Consider the following 19,341-nt stretch of genomic DNA (forward strand, 5'->3'; position numbering starts at 1 on the left):
TGCGCGGGATAGTGCAAAATTTTGAATTGTGTATATTTTGAATTCTAGATATGGACTGTTGCATTGCTAGAATGCTGTCAATCTTACTGTATATCGGCTTTCTTGCAGGTGGAAGTGGAAGACTGACATTCCAGATACAGAAAAAAGACCTGTGCCATGATCGTATAGTGGATAGTACTCTGCGTTGTGGCCGCAGCAACCCTGGTTCGAATCCAGGTCATGGCAGGTAAGGCTTGAATTTTTATTTAAGTTTTTAGCATAGCACAAACACAGTGGTATGCATTGGAGCAAGACCAGGTATAAATTTTCTTTGGCCCTAGTGGCTATGGCATAGGGCTAGTGGAGCAATGGATAACATGTCTGCATATACGTCCAGAGATTCTAGGTTCAACTCTTGACTAGTTCAAGTTCATGTTTTTCCCATCCCCTTTGCTTCATGTTCACCTGCCATGATGGAATTTTTCATTGGCTCAGATTGGCATGGCGTAGGGCTTGTAGGGCAATGAATAACGTGCTTGACTAAGAATCAGGAGATTTTAGCTCGTGTTCCTGTGTTTCATGTTGGCATGGCTTTGAGCGAGTGGCGCAATGGCTCGCTCGTGTTCATGTTTTTCATCTTGCGGTTTTCCCAATCCTCCACACTTGACCTTATGTCGACCTGCCACCTGTGCCGTGATCGTATAGTGGTTAGTACTCTGCGTTGTGGCCGCAGTAACCCTGGTTCAAATCCAGGTCACGGCAGGCATTGCAAGTTTTTAGCATAGCACCAATATACTGTCATGCATTGGACCAAGACCATGTATAATTTTCATTTGGCCCAAATTGCTACAGCATAAAAGCTAGTGGTGCAATGGACAACGTGCCTGACTACAGATCACGAGATTCTAGGTTTCACTCCTGGTTAGCTAGAGTTCATGTTTTTCATCTTGCGGTGTTCCCAATTCTCTCCTCTGTGCTTTATGTTCACCTACCATGTTGGAATTTTTCTTTGGCCCGATTCGGCAGACCATAGGGCACTTGTGCAATGGACAACTCGCCTCACTCTGGACCAGAAGATACTAGATTTGACTGCTGGCTAGATCAAGTTAAAGTTTTTCATCTTGTGGTCTCCCAATCCTCCCGTCTTCACTTTATGTTGCGTGTGTGCTCTGTGCCGTGATCGTATAGTGGTTAGTACTCTGCGTTGTGGCCGCAGCAACCCTGGTTCGAATCCAGGTCACGGCAGGTGTTCCTTGCCATTTTATTTTGTCAAGTTTTTAGCATAGCACCAAGACACTGGCATGGACCAAGACCAGGTATAATTTTTCTTTGCCCCAAATTGCTATGGCATAAGGCTAGATGCACAATGCACCTGACTATGGATCAGGAGATTCTAGGTTTTTCTCCTGGCTAGCTTGAGATCATTTTTACTCATTGTTACTTTGCTTGGGTGTTCTAATGAACTGAGTCCACATTCAACTCTTCTTAGCAATTTTAATGCCGCAGACTCCCCCTTTAAGATTCTAAATCTGGTAGTGACAGTAATTCTAATTGGAATCGGTCATACCGACCATTGACATTTTTTATCATCAGCCGTTATCGGTAGACCGAAAGTGCTTCATCCTGTTTTTTTCTGTGGGTGCTGCCCAGTGTTTACTCTATTATTGATCTAAATATAAACATATTGGGATGAAGCGAGTATTGGATGAGTAACGCAGTTGTGGTAGATCTCCACCCTTGATAATGACGGAGGCTGTTTTATTCCCCCGTCACCCACCAAGTGGTTTTGCCCACTTTTTTCTTTTTCTTCGGCCCCTGCTATGCTTTGTCACTTTTCCAGTAAATGTGTGCGTGTTTGCGTATGTATGTGTGCTTGCTTTTCTTCCGGGCAGTGCCTGTGTTTTTGTCTTTGTGACTATTTTTACAAGGTTTGGAATGTCAAGTCACAGAAAAAGTGTTTCTGAAGCATAAAACATTTTCCCCTCTTTTTGTGAGAATGGTCGATTCATTTGTTTGTGGTTTTTTTCTAGATGTATATAACTGGTGCTGTTTACTTGACAATGAAAAAATATATATTTAGATTTTTCAAGTTTATTTTGCACACTAGCAAATGTTTTTATTGTTTTACATTATGTTTTTAAGAGCTATCAGTTAAATAATAATGTTTGGGTGCCATTGACGGTGACATCCAATCTGTTTTGAACAGGAGCGATCGGTCAAAATGGATTGGAAATCTGTGGCCTTAAATTGAAGCCACCAAAATGTGATTGTTACATTTTTATTAGTGACCAACATTCCAATTAGGAAGCTTTATATCGATTAATCATTTTTTTAGAGCATTGGGTTAAGATTAAGTAACCAAACAAAAAATAGCCTTCCACTAATAAGGACTTTCTTGGTGTTGGGATTTTTATTACAGATGGGATTATTTTTCTTCATACACTATATTTTACTGTATAGTGATTTTTTTTGTCCAAGTGTGTGTGTGTGTGTGTGTGAGCAGGGTCTGGAAAGAATATATCCAGTGGATGTAAGAGTCCAGCTCAAAGGCATCCTGCAGCTCATTTGGCTCTGACGTCCTTGGAATTATCGGTGGGAGAAAATAGTAGAAAAAGCAAAAATTCTCAAACCATCCAAGGGAGCGTAACTGTTAATGACAACCTTGGGAATGAACTTTTACAACTTCCCCGTTTAGTTTCTGTTCATGACATATGTAATACTGAAAAAAAAAAGACCGTGCAACTTCAAATAGGGGAGGAGGGAAAAAAATCAGTAATTTGCTCCAGTTGGGTAATTCATTCCATTTGTTTAGTTCCAATGAGCTTTGGTCCAGCTGGTACAGGAAGCGACAGAGACGACCGTCTTTAAAAGCGAAACGACTGGCCGCCGATCAGTCGGACACTTTGCGGCGCGACAAACGAAGGAAAACGTAGTCTCGCCCAATCTTAGGCCTCCATCCTTGAGAGGAAACGGAGTGTCGGGCCTCCCACTCTGCCACTTAACCCTCTTTTTGATCTCTTGTAACACGCCAATAAAACCGAGCAGAGTTAATTCAATCCAAAGGAAATTCGTTAATTTGCCATGGCAACAAGCGCTAAAATTCCGGCAACGAGAAATGGTACTTTTACAGATCATTAAAGTTTTTAGGAGTTTGGATTTCAATACATGGAGTTTACTGTTTTCAAACCAGCGAGGAGTACTGTATCTGTCCAAATCAGAATTGTAGTCCACACTGTAGGTTTGCCTAATTCTTGTTGGCTTGCTTTGAAAAGCACCGTCAGGTTCAAAGGCAAACAAATCATCGTCACGGATAAATTGTTCCTACACATTTCTGCGATTGGTAAAATGGAAGCTTGTCGTCATTTTTAACGTCCGGCTCACAGCTGTGTCTGTCTTCGATCATTTTCCTTCCCTTGACAGGCTCCTGTATAAGTCACTTTTACATCGCTTGCAAATCGCTATCTATTGAAACCATGTGTCCCGTATTAAACCCTTCCACTTCCAATAAATCAGCCATACTTGACGTTCTAACTTTATTGCAACTGCGTTCACGTCATCGCTTGCGCGTTGCAGTATGGCTTATTAATTATTTGATTATTTGATCTTGACTTGGTTGCATCCGACATCACAAGATGGAACCGTGTTGAGAGATGATCTCAGTCAGATTGTTTGGAAACGTACATTCGGAATGTCATGTTGCTGTTTGAGAGTTAAAATGCTTTATTTGAGGTTGAGCTTTTGATATATATATTTTTAATGATCTATTTTCTAACTTTATAGGCCGAGGGTGTGCAAACTTTTTGTTCTCCAAGGGCCGCTTTAAAAAAAGTCCGAATTTAAATCCTGATACTTTTTTTCTTACGTAGATAATCGGAATAATGTTTAAAAAACATTTTAAATGTATGTTAAGTATTAACTCACCACTGCCAATCCTCCCAGTCAAATTGGATTGAATGTTTATCGCAGTCAATGGCAGTTTGACATGACTAATTTTCTGTATTTTTTTCAATATGTTCTCAGGTTTTGAGCCCTTACCTAATGAAGAGGTGCTGTTAAAGTGGCTAGCTCCATCTGGTGTGAAAGATGAGACGTGCAAGGTAGGCTGGATTTAAGTTTCTTGTGCGGGCCAAAGTCAATCATATTTTCCTCGTTTGTCGTGGACCAATAAAAACTGGATAGGGGGTTTTAGTTTGGATAGCCGTGTTATTGACTTTATACTATATTAGTCTTGTTGAAGACTTGAAGGAAAATCGATGTTTTTTGCCAATTTTCCCAAATCGATGAAATATAATTCTCTCAGTTCTCATCCTTCCAGGCCTTAGCATGACTTGTATTGTGTTTTGCAAAACCCAAACCCGTTACACTCCCTCTCAACCTTGGCTGTGGACCCTGAGAACCACAATAGGCATGGTGAACCCTCAGGGGGTCTGTCACTGCCTTCTCTGTATCCCATTATTTGCAGAAAATCAAAGCCAGATCACATATGAAAAACTTTTTGCAGGTAAATTTAAGTGCCCCGTCATTTATCATGAGGCTATTTTTTCAGACCCATTCCCAAAGAAATTCACATCTGTGAGAATCAAATGTAGAGACCGGATAAAACAATTGTATTGTGCTACCCTTTCTGCATTTTAAGTTATGAAAAATACTACTCTAAAAACATCATGTACAAAGTAGTCCTATTTTTTTCAGTTTCTCAGTTTTTCATCTTGTTGTCCCAATCCTCCTCTCTTGACGTTAGATTCATTTGTCACCTGTGCCGTGATCGTATAGTGGTTAGTACTCTGCGTTGTGGCCGCAGCAACCCTGGTTCGAATCCAGGTTACGGCAGGTATCGCTCACCCTTTTGTTTTGGATTTTTTTTTGCATAGCACCGACACACTGGTATGCATTAGACCAAGACCAGGAATAATTTTTCTTTTGCCCGAGTAGCTGATCTATAGGGCTAGTGGCGCAATGGATAATGCGCCTGACTACGAATTAGGAGACTCTTGGTTAGACTCCTGACTAGATTGGGATCATGATTTTCATCTTTTGTTTGTCCCATTCCTCTACGATTTGCTCTATGTTCACCTGCCTTGTTGGAATTCATAGAAGGAACACATCAGTAGAGCACAGGGCTAGTGGCGCAATGGACAACGCACCTGACTACGGATCAGGAGATTCTTGGTTCGACTCCTGGCTAGCTCGAGCTTGTGTTTTTCATCTTGCGATTGTCCCAATCCTCTCCTCTGTGCATTATGTTCACCTGCCTTGTTGGAATTCATCAAAGGACCACATCAGTAGAGCACAGGGCTAGTGGCGCAATGGACAACGCACCTGACTACGGATCAGGAGATTCTAGGTTCAACTCCTGGCTAGCTCGAATTCATGCAATTGTTGAAGTGTTGGAATATTTCTTCGGCCCATGTTGTCATGGCTTTGGGCGAGTGGCGCAATGGCCCGCTGGTGTTCATGTTTTTCATCTTGTTGTCCCAATCCTCCTCTCTTGACTTTAGATTCTTTTGTCACCTGTGCCGTGATCGTATAGTGGTTAGTACTCTGCGTTGTGGCCGCAGCAACCCTGGTTCGAATCCAGGTTACGGCAAGTATCGCTCACCCTTTTGTTTAGGAAATTTTTTAGCATAGCACCGACACACTGGTATGCATTAGACCAAGACCAGGAATAATTTTTCTTTTGCCCGAGTAGCTGATCTATAGGGCTAGTGGCGCAATGGATAATGCGCCTGACTACGAATTAGGAGACTCTTGGTTAGACTCCTGACTAGATTGGGATCATGATTTTCATCTTTTGTTTGTCCCATTCCTCTACGATTTGCTCTATGTTCACCTGCCTTGTTGGAATTCATAGAAGGAACACATCAGTAGAGCACAGGGCTAGTGGCGCAATGGACAACGCACCTGACTACGGATCAGGAGATTCTAGGTTCGACTCCTGGCTAGCTCGAGCTTGTGTTTTTCATCTTGCGATTGTCCCAATCCTCTCCTCTGTGCATTATGTTCACCTGCCTTGTTGGAATTCATCAAAGGACCACATCAGTAGAGAACAGGGCTAGTGGCGCAATGGACAACGCACCTGACTACGGATCAGGAGATTCTAGGTTCGACTCCTGGCTAGCTCGAGCTTGTGTTTTTCATCTTGCGATTGTCCCAATCCTCTCCTCTGTGCTTTATGTTCACCTGCCTTGTTGGAATTTATAGAGGAACACATCAGTAGAGCACAGGGCTAGTGGCGCAATGGACAACGCACCTGACTACGGATCAGGAGATTCTAGGTTCGACTCCTGGCTAGCTCGAATTCATGCAATTGTTGAATTATTGGAATTTTTCTTCGGCCTATGTTGTCATGGCTTTGGGCGAGTGGCGCAATGGCCCGCTGGTGTTCATGTTTTTCATCTTGTTGTCCCAATCCTCCTCTCTTGACTTTAGATTCTTTTGTCACCTGTGCCGTGATCGTATAGTGGTTAGTACTCTGCGTTGTGGCCGCAGCAACCCTGGTTCGAATCCAGGTTACGGCAAGTATCGCTCACCCTTTTGTTTAGGAAATTTTTTAGCATAGCACCGACACACTGGTATGCATTAGACCAAGACCAGGAATAATTTTTCTTTTGCCCGAGTAGCTGATCTATAGGGCTAGTGGCGCAATGGATAATGCGCCTGACTACGAATTAGGAGACTCTTGGTTAGACTCCTGACTAGATTGGGATCATGATTTTCATCTTTTGTTTGTCCCATTCCTCTACGATTTGCTCTATGTTCACCTGCTTGTTGGAATTTATAGAAGGAACACATCAGTAGAGCACAGGGCTAGTGGCGCAATGGACAACGCACCTGACTTAGAATCAGGAGATTCTAGGTTCGACTCCTGGCTAGCTCGAGCTTGTGTTTTTCATCTTGCGATTGTCCCAATCCTCTCCTCTGTGCTTTATGTTCACCTGCCTTGTTGGAATTTATAGAGGAACACATCAGTAGAGCACAGGGCTAGTGGCGCAATGGACAACGCACCTGACTATGGATCAGGAGATTCTAGGTTCGACTCCTGGCTAGCTCGAGCTTGTGTTTTTCATCTTGCGATTGTCCCAATCCTCTCCTCTGTGCTTTATGTTCACCTGCCTTGTTGGAATTCATCAAAGGACCACATCAGTAGAGCACAGGGCTAGTGGCGCAATGGACAACGCACCTGACTACGGATCAGGAGATTCTAGGTTCGACTCCTGGCTAGCTCGAGCTTGTGTTTTTCATCTTGCGATTGTCCCAATCCTCTCCTCTGTGCTTTATGTTCACCTGCCTTGTTGGAATTCATCAAAGGACCACATCAGTAGAGCACAGGGCTAGTGGCGCAATGGACAACGCACCTGACTACGGATCAGGAGATTCTAGGTTCGACTCCTGGCTAGCTCGAGCTTGTGTTTTTCATCTTGCGATTGTCCCAATCCTCTCCTCTGTGCTTTATGTTCACCTGCCTTGTTGGAATTCATCAAAGGACCACATCAGTAGAGCACAGGGCTAGTGGCGCAATGGACAACGCACCTGACTACGGATCAGGAGATTCTAGGTTCGACTCCTGGCTAGCTCGAGCTTGTGTTTTTCATCTTGCGATTGTCCCAATCCTCTCCTCTGTGCTTTATGTTCACCTGCCATGTTGGAAATTTTCTTTGGCCCAACTCAACAGATCATAGGGCTTGTGGCGCAATGGACAGCGCACCTGACTACGGATCAGGAGATTCTAGGTTCGACTCCTGGCTAGCTCGAATTCATGCAATTGTTGCAGTATTGGAATTTTTCTTCGGCCCATGTTGACATGGCTTTGGGCGAGTGGTGCAATGGCCCGCTCGTGTTCATGTTTTTCATCTTGTTGTCCCAATCCTCCCCTCTTGACTTTAGATTCTCTTGTCACCTGTGCCGTGATCGTATAGTGGTTAGTACTCTGCGTTGTGGCCGCAGCAACCCTGGTTCGAATCCAGGTTACGGCAGCTATTGCTCACCCTTTTGTTTTGGCAAGTTTTTAGCACCAAAACACTGGTATGCATTGGACCAAGACCAGGTATAATTTTTCTTTTGCCCAAATAGCTGATCTATAGGGCTTGTGGCACAATGGATAACGTGCCTGACTACGAATTAGGAGACTCTTGGTTAGACTCCTGACTAGATTGTGATCATGATTTTCATCTTTTGTTTGTCCCATTCCTCTACGATTTGCTCTATGTTCACCTGCCTTGTTGGAATTCATAGAAGGAACACATCAGTAGAGCACAGGGCTAGTGGCGCAATGGACAACGCACCTGACTACGGATCAGGAGATTCTAGGTTCGACTCCTGGCTAGCTCGAGCTTGTGTTTTTCATCTTGCGATTGTCCCAATCCTCTCCTCTGTGCTTTTTGTTCACCTGCCTTGTTGGAATTCATCAAAGGACCACATCAGTAGAGCATAGGGCTAGTGGCGCAATGGACAACGCACCTGACTACGGATCAGGAGATTCTAGGTTCGACTCCTGGCTAGCTCGAGCTTGTGTTTTTCATCTTGCGATTGTTCCAATCCTCTCCTCTGTGCTTTATGTTCACCTGCCATATTGGAAATTTTCTTTGGCCCAACTTGGCAGATCATAGGGCTAGTGGCGCAATGGACAACGCACCTGACTACGGATCAGGAGATTCTAGGTTCAACTCCTGACTAGCTCGAATTCATGCAATTGTTGCAGTATTGGAATTTTTCTTCGGCCCATGTTGACATGGCTTTGGGCGAGTGGTGCAATGGCCCGCTCGTGTTCATGTTTTTCATCTTGTTGTCCCAATCCTCCCCTCTTGACTTTAGATTCTCTTGTCACCTGTGCCGTGATCGTATAGTGGTTAGTACTCTGCGTTGTGGCCGCAGCAACCCTGGTTCGAATCCAGGTTACGGCAGGTATTGCTCACCCTTTTGTTTTGGCAAGTTTTTAGCACCAAAACACTGGTATGCATTGGACCAAGACCAGGAATATTTTTTCTTTTGCCCAAATAGCTGATCTATAGGGCTTGTGGCACAATGGATAACGTGCCTGACTACGAATAGTAGACTCTTGCTTAGACTCCTGGCTAGATTGTGATCATGTTTTTCATCTTTTGTTTTTCCCATTCCTCTACTATTTGCTCTATGTTCACCTGCCTTGTTAGAATTATTTGAAGGCCAACATTGGTAGAGCATAGGTCTAGTGGCACAATGGACAACTATTCCACAAAGGGCCGCAGTGGGTGTGGGTTTTCATTCCAACCCATTGGGAGGGCACCTTTTCACCAATCTAAGTGCAATCAGTGGATTGTCAGGTGCTTCTTGTTTTCTGCAGAAATATCAATGGTTAAACTGTCTGTGTATATTGGTTGGAACAAAAACTTGCACCCACAGTGGCCTTCGACGACAGGTTTGCCCATTCCTGGTCCAGGTTAGTCTCCATTCTGGTTTACCTCCTTTTCTTCTTGTGGTAGTTTTCCCAGTCCAAAACCCCTGTCTTTGATTTAGTTAATCTGAAATGTCTGGGTTACGTTAGCTAACTTTCACAAGGATGGCATCATGAAAAATAGATTCCTTTATTTGTTGCTGTGTTGGATGGACATTCTCAATGGACTTTACACAGAAAATCACTTTAAAAATCAGTGCATTGGTCGAACCACAGAAACTGGACTTTGACATACATTGTGGTGGTTATTTTATTATGAAGAAAACTCCCCTACATTTTTTGGCTGATTAACAACTGTCGCCAGGAAGACAGAAAATTTTAGCATTATTAACATTTAATTTCGGGCAGAAAATCTGAATACTTCATAACCTCGGTTGTCTATATTGATATGCACAGCTGTTCAGCATTCAGAAATGCTAACAAGCTTCAATCATGATTGCTTTTTTGATTCTCTGTTCTCTGATGTTCACTTTGCCACGGCAGCCTTTCCGTAAATATTTTCAATTCGGTCAATTCTGAGATTCCCCCGGCGGAGGCCGTCTGGGAAAATAAACGCTTTGCCGTTGCAGCCTTGCAGTTGTTACTTCTACGCGTGGAGACGTTGCTTATTTTGTTTAACTCTCAGAGTGGCGCTTCAGACAGTCTGAGGTGCAATTTCAACAACAGTGTTGCTCTCTGTAATTACCAGCGATGAACGATGTAGAACAAAGAGTCTTTGAACATAGACTAAGGCGGATAATGTTACAAAAATAAAAATATAAATTAACAAAGACACACATGGTAATTTGTCAGGGAAGTCTAATAACTCAAGTGTAGCATTTCATGTTGTTTGTATTGTTGCTTAAAATTTTCTACGACTTTACAGGATTTAGATCATATTCCAGATAACATACATGCAGTGAGCCAAATTCACTGGAGCAAATGTAATCAGAATTTATTGACAATTTTTCCACAAGATAATCTTTTCCCCACAATTTCGACAAAATACAGCTGGGTGTTAATGACATCCTTAAATAAATGCTCTATGTAAAATTATTTGAATTCGGAGCCATTACAACCCACTTGCTTTGTCGCCAAATGATGCAGTTTGCAGTTGAAGGCGCTATCTTCTCCACCATTCAGAATTTTAAATTAACAGCAATTTGCAACAGGCAAAACAAAGGTCTCTTTGAAACTTTTTTTAAACACAGAAAATCCCAAGAGAGCAATTTGTCAACTAGGACGATTTTTAGAGAAAACCCAGTAGTGGGGTTCGTTATTGCTCGTAATTCTCCAAGTCGTAGAAATGTTGACACATCGGCCTCAAAAATGTCCCGGCGTTAAAGCAGCATCGCTTCCGAGCCAATCGTCAGCCTCTGTTGCGAATGGGCCAGTGACCATCGTGGCCCACAACCCTCCAAGTGGTCTCGTTCCGAAATAGAATGGTACATTCCAAACCAATATAACAGCGGCAGCGCACAGTCGTGCGACCGCAGTAAATGGCCAAATTGTTGTGCATGCTCTGAGGCACGCCTTTAGAAAAAAAAGGAAGAAAAAAAAGTCCCAGTGGTGCTAACATCAGGTAGCGTTTAAGTGTCCTTCTGCCTTAATGTATGACGAAACATGCCCAACATGCCATAAAGACACCACCCGGACCTTCAAAAACAGGATATGGTCTGCAGTTCTCGTTGAGTCCGCACAAACACCCTTTAAAAATAAAGCCAGACTTCTGTTGGATAGAAAAATATCAAATGAAAAAAACAAGACAAATAGTCACAAAGCAACTGCCGCCCATTTCCCGGGAAACTGCTATGGTGCTGAAGACGTTTTTTAAGGGTGTACTCGCAGCTGTTTTGCCGCCTTGGTGTAGTAAAAGGCAGGAATGTCCCCAAGTTATAAGAATACGACAGGATGGGGAGAAAATTTAATTAAAATTGCTCAATAGGATGGTTTTGTTGCGCTCAAAACACATTAACTACCAGCAGGTTTTCTTTCGGGAAAAATATTCAAGAGGTCTTTAATTAGTTTGTTAGACAGAATAGTTGTTGATGAAAACTGTTTTGTCATTTTTCCCTCACCTGCCGCCCTATAACGCTGCTTAGATAGGTAGTTCCTTAAAGCATAAAACAGTTCTAATATGCCACAAGGGAGTTTGGTATATGCACTTGGTGGCTGTTTATTTTGTGTTGTTGTTTTAGAAAATGCATTTGGACAGAAAAAAAGCTTGAGGGGAGAGGCAAAAAAACAGGGTATGCTACCTAGTTGTACCAATCTCTCTATGGCAACTCTTGCCAAGTGGACACCATAGTAGACAAAAGGACAGGAAGATAGGTTAGATATGGATGTGAAAGAGCAGGGTGAGTTCACGAGCAATGATACTGATGTCTAGTGACGAAAAAATTGTTAAGACAAATCGCCTGTGAACTTTACTGAGTCGCCGTCATCCTACTTTTTTTAATCGCTAATACTGACACAAACAGTTATATACCAGTGCTTTGTGTCTAGTGATGTCTTGAGACACTTCTAAGACAACCAGAACAGTCTCATAATAATGGTTACAATGGTTGGCGAATAGGCAACACATTTCCCCTCGATGTTATATAAATGATAATACTCTTTGAATCTTGGATCTTTGAGCGTTCTGGAAGATCTGCATCGCCTTGTCAATTGTCAAGGAGCCTTGCGAGTCATCTGCTGCGTATCAAAGCATCGTCAGTTTCATCTGTCAAAGTAGCGTCGTCGGCATCAATGTGTTCCAGATCTGGCAACCCGATAGCCTTCCTTTCTTCTGCTCCGTAAACAGATCATCCATTCAAAGCCCCTCTGCGTTTCAGTTAAAGCCGGGCCAAGCTCGGTGTCCGCTGACTGCTTCCACGTGTGTGTAGGCGGCGTTGAGGTGTGCGAAGTGCACTGGTGGGTATGTCGGTTCACGAGTCAGCGGAGCGGGAACATGACGGAGACTCTTAGTGGGGTCTTACTCTCATTACCGCTGGAGTGTCTTGAGATGGCCTGGGTGGCAATCCTGAGTTTAGGGGTCAGGGGGGCCTCTGTGCACCACGCTTGCAAAGCCTAAGTTCACAGGCTGTAATTGTGCCTGTTCAAAAAGCGCTACATTACTCAATCAACAGACGCCTTGGCGTTGTGGATGTGCGTAGGTCGTCGCCTTGTCAACTGTAGCTGTAATTGCCGCTGAGTAATGTTTGAATAGGGGATGAAAGTTGGAAATCTGGAGGCCATTTTGGGATGTCACCCAACAGGCCAGAAATTTCCACCGTGAGCAGCCTCGCCTGTTACAAGCTCCTCGTTCAAAGGACGGCTTCACACCTCAGGTCCCGGTGTCCGATTCCCAATTAGTGCCGATATTGCAACAATACATGTTTTTTTCTAGGAGGTCACCAGTCCGCAATGTCTGTTGCTGGTACTTGGATTGGATTTGGCGCTGTTTAAAATTCATTAAATCATGCCGGCTTGTTTCAACCACAGACGATGTAAATCCGATTTTGGCCTGGCAGTGTGAACAGGCCCCAAGTGAAAAAGAAACACAACTCACTGCCAGCACAGAAGCCTCCAATCCATCCCGCCGTCCGCAAAGACAATGGGTTTACATGGAGGTTTAAGACACTCAAGCCCAAAATGACTTCCAGAGTTGAGCTTTCTCGACATTTCAAGAGAACAAACGCATGCAAGGGTTCGTGATTCGCCTCCACTGTCCCTCCTCCATTAAGAGGAAATCCACCAGCGCATGGTGACCATATGTTATTCGCATTAATCCCCATCCAGGAGAACATAAAACAGAAAGAGATGAACTGAAAGGGGTCGAGGTGGAGCGATATAAAACAACTACATAGACTCAAACGTTTTTATATTATTCACAGTGGATGTTCCACACTCTCAAGTGGGGTTTTATTAAAGCATGTGCAAATAAGTACAGTGAATTATCGCAATAAATCGCTCTTTGAATGATAGGCTGATGTAAAGGTGGTTTGGTCGTCTGAGAGTTTTTATAGGAAGACCAATGGAAATGTACGCTGTTTTGTTGTAATGTTTTTAGATCAAATTTTAGAAAACTGCCACGTGTCTTGGGCGATGACAGTCCATTGTTTTTTATTCTGTAAAAACAGCAGAAATATGACTTTGACAATGTAATAATTTGAACCAAATGTGTGCACATTTCCGTACAAATCGTATGTATTCTTCCAATATAAAACTGGCAGTTTAGTTTAAAATATCACAAGGCAACTTGATGATATGATTGACTTGAGAGGAATATTTTTCTAAATAATTTCACATTAATGTTCCTGAGAAAAGGGCAAAGGTATCCCGAAGCTCCTTAAGGTTCATATCTTGCATGTTACAAATAATGAAATTACATGCTGCCTACGATTTGCAGCTGTTGCGCTAGTTTTTTGGTTTTTGCGTTACTCTACTTTAGTGGTAGCTTATCAGAACCTGGCAAATAAATGCCGCATGTAGGGCCCCCCCCATCATGAATGTTCCCCTTTCACAGGCGTTTTGATAATGGTGTTTTTGGCCACAGCCCAGCCCTGCTGCACCTACAGTATGCATAAGTCAAATATTTGTCTTAGTTCAAAAATACACGGCTATATTGAGATGGGAGCGAGGAGACGTGATTTAATGGACACGCTAGAGAGAGAGCGAGTGAGAGAGTGGCTTCAGGCGCCAAAAGCCGTGCGAGTTTGGTGGTCTTGCCAAAGATCAAGACCCGCCGACGGGACGTTGCGGAGACGACCAGATGCGGCTATTCACTCCGGGGACATGAAAGTGTTAAGGAGATGGTGGAAGCTCATGGAGGGCGATTAGTGTGAACATCAAGGCACGTTTGGAGGCTTGGCTTTATGACTTTTTTTACCTTCCCTAGACAGACAGGGGGGAAAGGGTAACATAAGAATTGTCTTCTGGAGGATATTATTTCTCATACTGAGAGAATTTAGTGACATTTTAAATACAACGTTACTTGACCTGTGAGTGCCTCAACATAAGAGTTTCACAGATTTTTGTTGTTGTTGTAAGCCAAATATGAATGACAAGCAAGCTCTAGATATGCTGACGATTGAAGTGGAAAAGATAAAAGGTCGCTTACAGACAACATATTAAATGAAAGGAAAATATTCCTGTGCAGAGTTTACATATTCTGCCTGGGTTTGTGTGGGTTTTCTCTGGGTGCCCTGCAATTGGCTAGCCACAAATTCAGGGTGCTTAACCCAGCACCCCCATGACCCTTGTAAGTATGATAAAATGAATGAATGAATGAATGAATATTTCTATGGCATTCAAGGATTAAATTGATGTACTGCTGAATACATTTAGACTTAAAGGGGGACTAAAATCACAAAAGGTGAGCATCTGTTGACATAGAACTGTTTTCTTGCATATTCCTTTGCATTTATCATAAGAAAGAAGCATTTGTGGGGGATAGTGAATTTTTAGGTATCGCTTTCCAACCAGGTATTCTGTGCCATATTTGGATAGACGTTTATAAAGCGTATACGTCGCACTTCATACATCACCGTTAACGTCAAGCGTCACGGACCTAGAAATAATATTTGCCTTGGTTTATTTTCCTGTGTGTTCAAACGTTTGATGAAATGTTCTGGAGTTGCATTTCTTTGTATGTTGTCCTTTTGGATACAGCACATGTTTCCAGAGGGCTCTTCTAAAGTTACGCCAGGAAGGGAATGATGGTTTTTTACTCCCGTTGAAGTTCTCCAAATAATCCCGATGAATGATTTCCATACATTATCGAATATGATCAGTCGGTCTGTACTACTTTCCTAACTAAAAAGAAAGACAACATAACGTTGTCAACTTTGGGAAGTTGAGCTCAGATATGTGATGGAAAATGAAGAAATGTGGGGATAAACTTAAAAATTAAAGTGCATCCATTTTTTTGTGGGTAGAATTGGGCCTCCATTAATCATGTTTTGAGAAACCAGACAAATTCTCAAATTAAGGAAACAAGCGGTTTGGTGAGTAACACTCGATTAAAGCGAATAGAGTAAATACTTTATCTACAGCTACATACTTATCCTTTCTACGAATCAGACGGAACCTAGACTTTGTACTTAAGTCGGAATGTGCCTTCACTTAGCAATGCGATCGCGTTCCTAAAAATCATAATTATAGTGACTGTAAGACAAACAGTTCAATGAAACAGTCAAATGAAATAGACTAAGGATCAAAATTACCTCTTGCGTGACAAAATGTTTTCCTGACGCATATCCAATTGCACAGGTACCTTGATTGACAGTTTTATTTCATTTTGTCTCAAAATTCTGGTGTTATAGTTGATAAATTGTTCCCGTTCCAATTAATTCCCTCTTTGGCCGCCACTCAAGCCAAAGTGTCCAAAATAAATTGTCAATTGTCATCCACGCCAGACAATGTCCCTTTCAAATGAACCTGAAAAATCTGCCAAAAAGTCTGAATCCCTCCGCCAACTTTCTCCGTGAAGCTCCACTTCAACCCCGCCTGAAAAGTCGATGCTATTTACAGTCAGACACTTTGACAGGTTTGACTTTACAGCGTAGCGTTAATAGCAACAATTTGACAAAAGGCAAACAGCTTCTGGGGGAATTCACAAGTTGTTTTCTCTCGGCCGGCGTGGAAGAAAAAAAAAACGAGGGATGATTACAGACGCTGGCTCTTCGCAAACGTGACTCATGGCTTTCATGCCAAACGCCCTCATTTCGTTTACCCTCACAACAGCTGGGACATAAACTATCGCTAATCCCGATATGGGCACGAATGACAGCCGCCTCCTTGAAGGCTGGGCCGCTGCCATGGGAGGTTGACGCCCCTGCTAGGAACAACGTGCTATCACTTAAGCAAGTTCTTTATGACTGGTTCTTGCCGATGAAAGATGGCGAGGGCCGTGAAAGGGGAGACTCGTCGGCATGTCTGAGTAATCGGGAACAGCCATCGGCGTTGTCCGCGTCGATTGCCACCGTCCAAATGTCTTTTCGGCTGACTGGGGGTCTGATCACCAAATATTGGCGCATGTAAAAATGAGCCACATTTTAACCCTTGACCTCTGAACTGTAAGGTGGAAGTGCTGAATACTGTGTTTTTACGACTAGAATTGGCGGATTTGTTCAGATATGTGATAATGCCAAACAATTTGGATTAAGGGATTTTAAACTGGTTGTTGTTGTGTTGTTTAGACTCTAGTTATCTGAATAACTTCATTTTGTAAAGAAATACTTTGTTTATTAACCCGCTCCTCCCTAAAATGTATTTTTTATTGTGCATTGTTTGGTGTGATTGATAGGCTGACAAACACAGTAACTGTTTCTATGATGTCGTGAACTGTGCTTAGAAAGTGCAGTTATGAATCAATGAATGTTTTCATTGATTATAGTTGATAGGCATGAAATTATATGGAACATATCTTTGTTATTGCCTGTTTCAGATCTTTAATCCATGACAAATGCACTATTGTTTTTGTTATGTTTTTTTGTAACTGTTCAGATGCCTGGAAAACGGTATGGTAGAGTGTGTATAAAGGCTGAAACATTTGGATTGTGTCATTATCGTAGTAAGGGTTCAGTGAAAACAAATCAAAATAGTGATATGAAAACATGATTGAATATGCTGCCTAGCTGTAAGTAGCATTGCAAGCTCTTTGCAATTAGGCTTACCAAAGAGTCATCGTGTGGGGACAGAGAAGGATGAGTATGCAATCAGTGTTAGTCCCATTTTTTAGTGTACATTTTGTGAGCGTTAAAAGTCAGTTGGTTGTGTGTGTTTTTTTGGAATCTTATAAAGTCAGGTGATGACCAGTTTCGTTTTACCAGGGTGGCCGTGGTGCTTTTCTAAGTCAACTCGAGTATGCGGTTTACCATCGGATAAGCTTGGACATTTTCCACCAGAAGAACGTGTAACGTCACGATGAAATATTCTATACTGTGTACGTTTTCATCAGGCTTCCTTCCGCCCTCCGTCGTTCCCGCTGCCTCTCACACTGTCAGTTTGCATTCTGGGGAGTTCATCAGAGGCACTTGTATTGTTTTTGCGTGGTCAGACCTTTTTATTTTTGCAGTCCGCTGTTTGCACACCTGGCGGAATGGTGAAAGTTTGTCTTGGGTCATGTGCGTGTTTATGCAGCCCCGGCCCCAGAGGTAACCCCGTCACGCCGACGAATGGCGAGCCGGTCGTTCGTGTGTGATTGCGTACGTGAGTCCGCGATTGAGTGTGACAGAGAGGTTGTGAGTGTGTATGTGTGTGTGTGTGTGGGTGTGTGGGGCGACTTTCAAAGTGGCCTTGCTTGGAGAAGAGCCACGCTCCCTTTCAGCAATCAAGCATCAGCACCCCACTCTCCCGCTGCACAGTGTGTATGTGTGCGCACATTGCTTGTGTGCAAAGCGCTACCATGTTTTCAGAAGCGCAGCTCAATACGGTGCCTGCAACTAATGAAAGCCAGCTTTCATTGCTTCCAATTGGACAGCGAGACGTAAGGCATTATGTAACACGTATAGTGTAAACGGTGCAAAGTTGTCTCTCAACAAATTAGACATGTTCGTTTTGTGTTACGGACCGCTTACGCTGCCTCCCCAATGATTTGAAGGGAATAAAACAAAGGGATGGAATTTGTCAATAGTTTCGTGATCCATTTTAATTGTACAAACCGGCCTTTCACTCTTCCTTCAAAAGGGGAGGGGAAGGATTTGTTTTGCCCCCTCCTTCCTATTGTCTTCCTATTACACTGTTTCAAGAGCGCCTTCAATGGCGAGTCTGCAGGCAACCCACCCTGTATCCCCCCAATGTAGTATGTGATGTTATAACTGTCCAGTCAGGCTGTCCCTGGCATTTTTATTGTACTTATACATTGACAAAAAAGGCTTATTTGATCTGATTTGATCTTGTGAACTTGGAAATTTTGGATTGTGGTATTCTGAAAAGGACGATTATGCAACAGAAGTCAAAGACACCAGATTGAGATGTACAATTTTGCCCTTTTATTATTCATAGGTCAAAATTCTCAACCGAAAGCAAAAAGACAACAAGCTTGTTTCACTGTATAGTTTGGTGGCATAACAAAGTTCTCGACTTGCGTGGGTATTCTCTGGGTATTCTGGTTTCTAATGGTTAGCTAGTTGAACACTTTTGCCCTGCAGTCTGAGTGTGCCCTGCGATTGGCAGGCCACTAATTTAGGGTGTCCAACATCCCCCGCGACCCTTGTGAGGATAAGTGGTACGGAAAATGAGTGATGTAATGTGAGTATAAACAGATAATGGCTTTACAACCACACGGCGAGTCTGCATCCCTAGAAGGTGCAATTGGAGCCGTGGATACTTCTAATGATATCAGCGCTGCTGTTTACCTCTGCTCACCCCGTAACCGCGAGACGGTGAGTAAGCACGTAGCCGCCTGCTGCTTATGCTATTAGCGGCGCTGATGAGAGACGTCTGAACGTCTGTAAAGTCAACCTGTAATTATCGTGGCTGTGTGTCCGCCAGGCAAAGAAATGCAGTCAGATTTATAGATTTATTCCGGCTTCAAATTAGCATCGTGCCTCGCATTCCGGCATTGGAATGTTCTGCAAGTTGATGAAATGTGCGTCCAGTGAGTTGGAGTTGTTTGAGAATTCGGCGTTGACCCTGTTATTTTCGAGGCATAATCATGCATCAGAAAACCTCGGTACTTGGGTTTCAATCTCAGTATTTGATTGGTCGGGCGAGCTTGGTGACTTGCCCATATTTGGAAGTGGTTGCGAAGTAGTCTACCAGGAAGGCGTTTTTTCTGCTTGGTTTGACATGAAGTAAACTTAATGTCATGTTTTGTGTATGGTAATGCACATTTATTGACTTCCTCACTCGTTTTGACGCTGGTTTTTTGGGGGAAAATCTGCTAAATTTTGGGGCATTGGGGACTCTGAGCTCACTTGGAAACTGTTTCTTTTACAGCAATTTGATTGACATTAATCAATACAACA

At 43.0% G+C, this 19,341-nt stretch overlaps 1 protein-coding gene and 21 non-coding genes across 22 annotated transcripts in view; all 22 read left to right on the top strand.

Moving 5' to 3' along the window:
• The first annotated feature begins 153 nt into the window (after positions 1 to 153).
• trnah-gug (transfer RNA histidin (anticodon GUG)) lies at positions 154 to 225 on the top strand. Its single transcript has one exon. It is a non-coding gene; the product is annotated as a tRNA-His (tRNA).
• A 444-nt stretch (positions 226 to 669) lies between these two features.
• Positions 670 to 741, top strand: trnah-gug (transfer RNA histidin (anticodon GUG)). Its single transcript has one exon. It is a non-coding gene; the product is annotated as a tRNA-His (tRNA).
• A 411-nt stretch (positions 742 to 1,152) lies between these two features.
• On the top strand, positions 1,153 to 1,224 carry trnah-gug (transfer RNA histidin (anticodon GUG)). The gene has a single exon. It is a non-coding gene; the product is annotated as a tRNA-His (tRNA).
• A 3,513-nt stretch (positions 1,225 to 4,737) lies between these two features.
• Positions 4,738 to 4,809, top strand: trnah-gug (transfer RNA histidin (anticodon GUG)). The gene has a single exon. It is a non-coding gene; the product is annotated as a tRNA-His (tRNA).
• Positions 4,810 to 5,096: 287 nt separating this feature from the next.
• Positions 5,097 to 5,169, top strand: trnar-acg (transfer RNA arginine (anticodon ACG)). The gene has a single exon. It is a non-coding gene; the product is annotated as a tRNA-Arg (tRNA).
• Positions 5,170 to 5,271: 102 nt separating this feature from the next.
• trnar-acg (transfer RNA arginine (anticodon ACG)) lies at positions 5,272 to 5,344 on the top strand. Its single transcript has one exon. It is a non-coding gene; the product is annotated as a tRNA-Arg (tRNA).
• A 150-nt stretch (positions 5,345 to 5,494) lies between these two features.
• On the top strand, positions 5,495 to 5,566 carry trnah-gug (transfer RNA histidin (anticodon GUG)). The gene has a single exon. It is a non-coding gene; the product is annotated as a tRNA-His (tRNA).
• Positions 5,567 to 5,853: 287 nt separating this feature from the next.
• On the top strand, positions 5,854 to 5,926 carry trnar-acg (transfer RNA arginine (anticodon ACG)). Its single transcript has one exon. It is a non-coding gene; the product is annotated as a tRNA-Arg (tRNA).
• A 102-nt stretch (positions 5,927 to 6,028) lies between these two features.
• On the top strand, positions 6,029 to 6,101 carry trnar-acg (transfer RNA arginine (anticodon ACG)). Its single transcript has one exon. It is a non-coding gene; the product is annotated as a tRNA-Arg (tRNA).
• A 101-nt stretch (positions 6,102 to 6,202) lies between these two features.
• On the top strand, positions 6,203 to 6,275 carry trnar-acg (transfer RNA arginine (anticodon ACG)). Its single transcript has one exon. It is a non-coding gene; the product is annotated as a tRNA-Arg (tRNA).
• Positions 6,276 to 6,425: 150 nt separating this feature from the next.
• On the top strand, positions 6,426 to 6,497 carry trnah-gug (transfer RNA histidin (anticodon GUG)). The gene has a single exon. It is a non-coding gene; the product is annotated as a tRNA-His (tRNA).
• Positions 6,498 to 6,783: 286 nt separating this feature from the next.
• Positions 6,784 to 6,856, top strand: trnal-uag (transfer RNA leucine (anticodon UAG)). The gene has a single exon. It is a non-coding gene; the product is annotated as a tRNA-Leu (tRNA).
• Positions 6,857 to 6,957: 101 nt separating this feature from the next.
• Positions 6,958 to 7,030, top strand: trnah-aug (transfer RNA histidin (anticodon AUG)). The gene has a single exon. It is a non-coding gene; the product is annotated as a tRNA-His (tRNA).
• Positions 7,031 to 7,132: 102 nt separating this feature from the next.
• trnar-acg (transfer RNA arginine (anticodon ACG)) lies at positions 7,133 to 7,205 on the top strand. The gene has a single exon. It is a non-coding gene; the product is annotated as a tRNA-Arg (tRNA).
• A 102-nt stretch (positions 7,206 to 7,307) lies between these two features.
• On the top strand, positions 7,308 to 7,380 carry trnar-acg (transfer RNA arginine (anticodon ACG)). The gene has a single exon. It is a non-coding gene; the product is annotated as a tRNA-Arg (tRNA).
• A 102-nt stretch (positions 7,381 to 7,482) lies between these two features.
• Positions 7,483 to 7,555, top strand: trnar-acg (transfer RNA arginine (anticodon ACG)). Its single transcript has one exon. It is a non-coding gene; the product is annotated as a tRNA-Arg (tRNA).
• Positions 7,556 to 7,657: 102 nt separating this feature from the next.
• On the top strand, positions 7,658 to 7,730 carry trnar-acg (transfer RNA arginine (anticodon ACG)). The gene has a single exon. It is a non-coding gene; the product is annotated as a tRNA-Arg (tRNA).
• Positions 7,731 to 7,880: 150 nt separating this feature from the next.
• trnah-gug (transfer RNA histidin (anticodon GUG)) lies at positions 7,881 to 7,952 on the top strand. Its single transcript has one exon. It is a non-coding gene; the product is annotated as a tRNA-His (tRNA).
• Positions 7,953 to 8,234: 282 nt separating this feature from the next.
• trnar-acg (transfer RNA arginine (anticodon ACG)) lies at positions 8,235 to 8,307 on the top strand. The gene has a single exon. It is a non-coding gene; the product is annotated as a tRNA-Arg (tRNA).
• Positions 8,308 to 8,409: 102 nt separating this feature from the next.
• trnar-acg (transfer RNA arginine (anticodon ACG)) lies at positions 8,410 to 8,482 on the top strand. Its single transcript has one exon. It is a non-coding gene; the product is annotated as a tRNA-Arg (tRNA).
• A 325-nt stretch (positions 8,483 to 8,807) lies between these two features.
• trnah-gug (transfer RNA histidin (anticodon GUG)) lies at positions 8,808 to 8,879 on the top strand. Its single transcript has one exon. It is a non-coding gene; the product is annotated as a tRNA-His (tRNA).
• A 378-nt stretch (positions 8,880 to 9,257) lies between these two features.
• runx2b (RUNX family transcription factor 2b) overlaps positions 9,258 to 19,341 on the top strand; it is a 51,041-nt gene continuing 40,957 nt past the window's right edge. Inside the window, exon 1 of the mRNA XM_077587618.1 lies at positions 9,258 to 9,394. The gene's annotated coding sequence lies outside the window, so the exon portion shown is untranslated. The remainder of the gene's footprint in view (positions 9,395 to 19,341) is intronic.

Source organism: Stigmatopora argus, chromosome 19 (assembly GCF_051989625.1).
Source record: "Stigmatopora argus isolate UIUO_Sarg chromosome 19, RoL_Sarg_1.0, whole genome shotgun sequence".
NCBI classification, from domain to species: domain Eukaryota; kingdom Metazoa; phylum Chordata; class Actinopteri; order Syngnathiformes; family Syngnathidae; genus Stigmatopora; species Stigmatopora argus.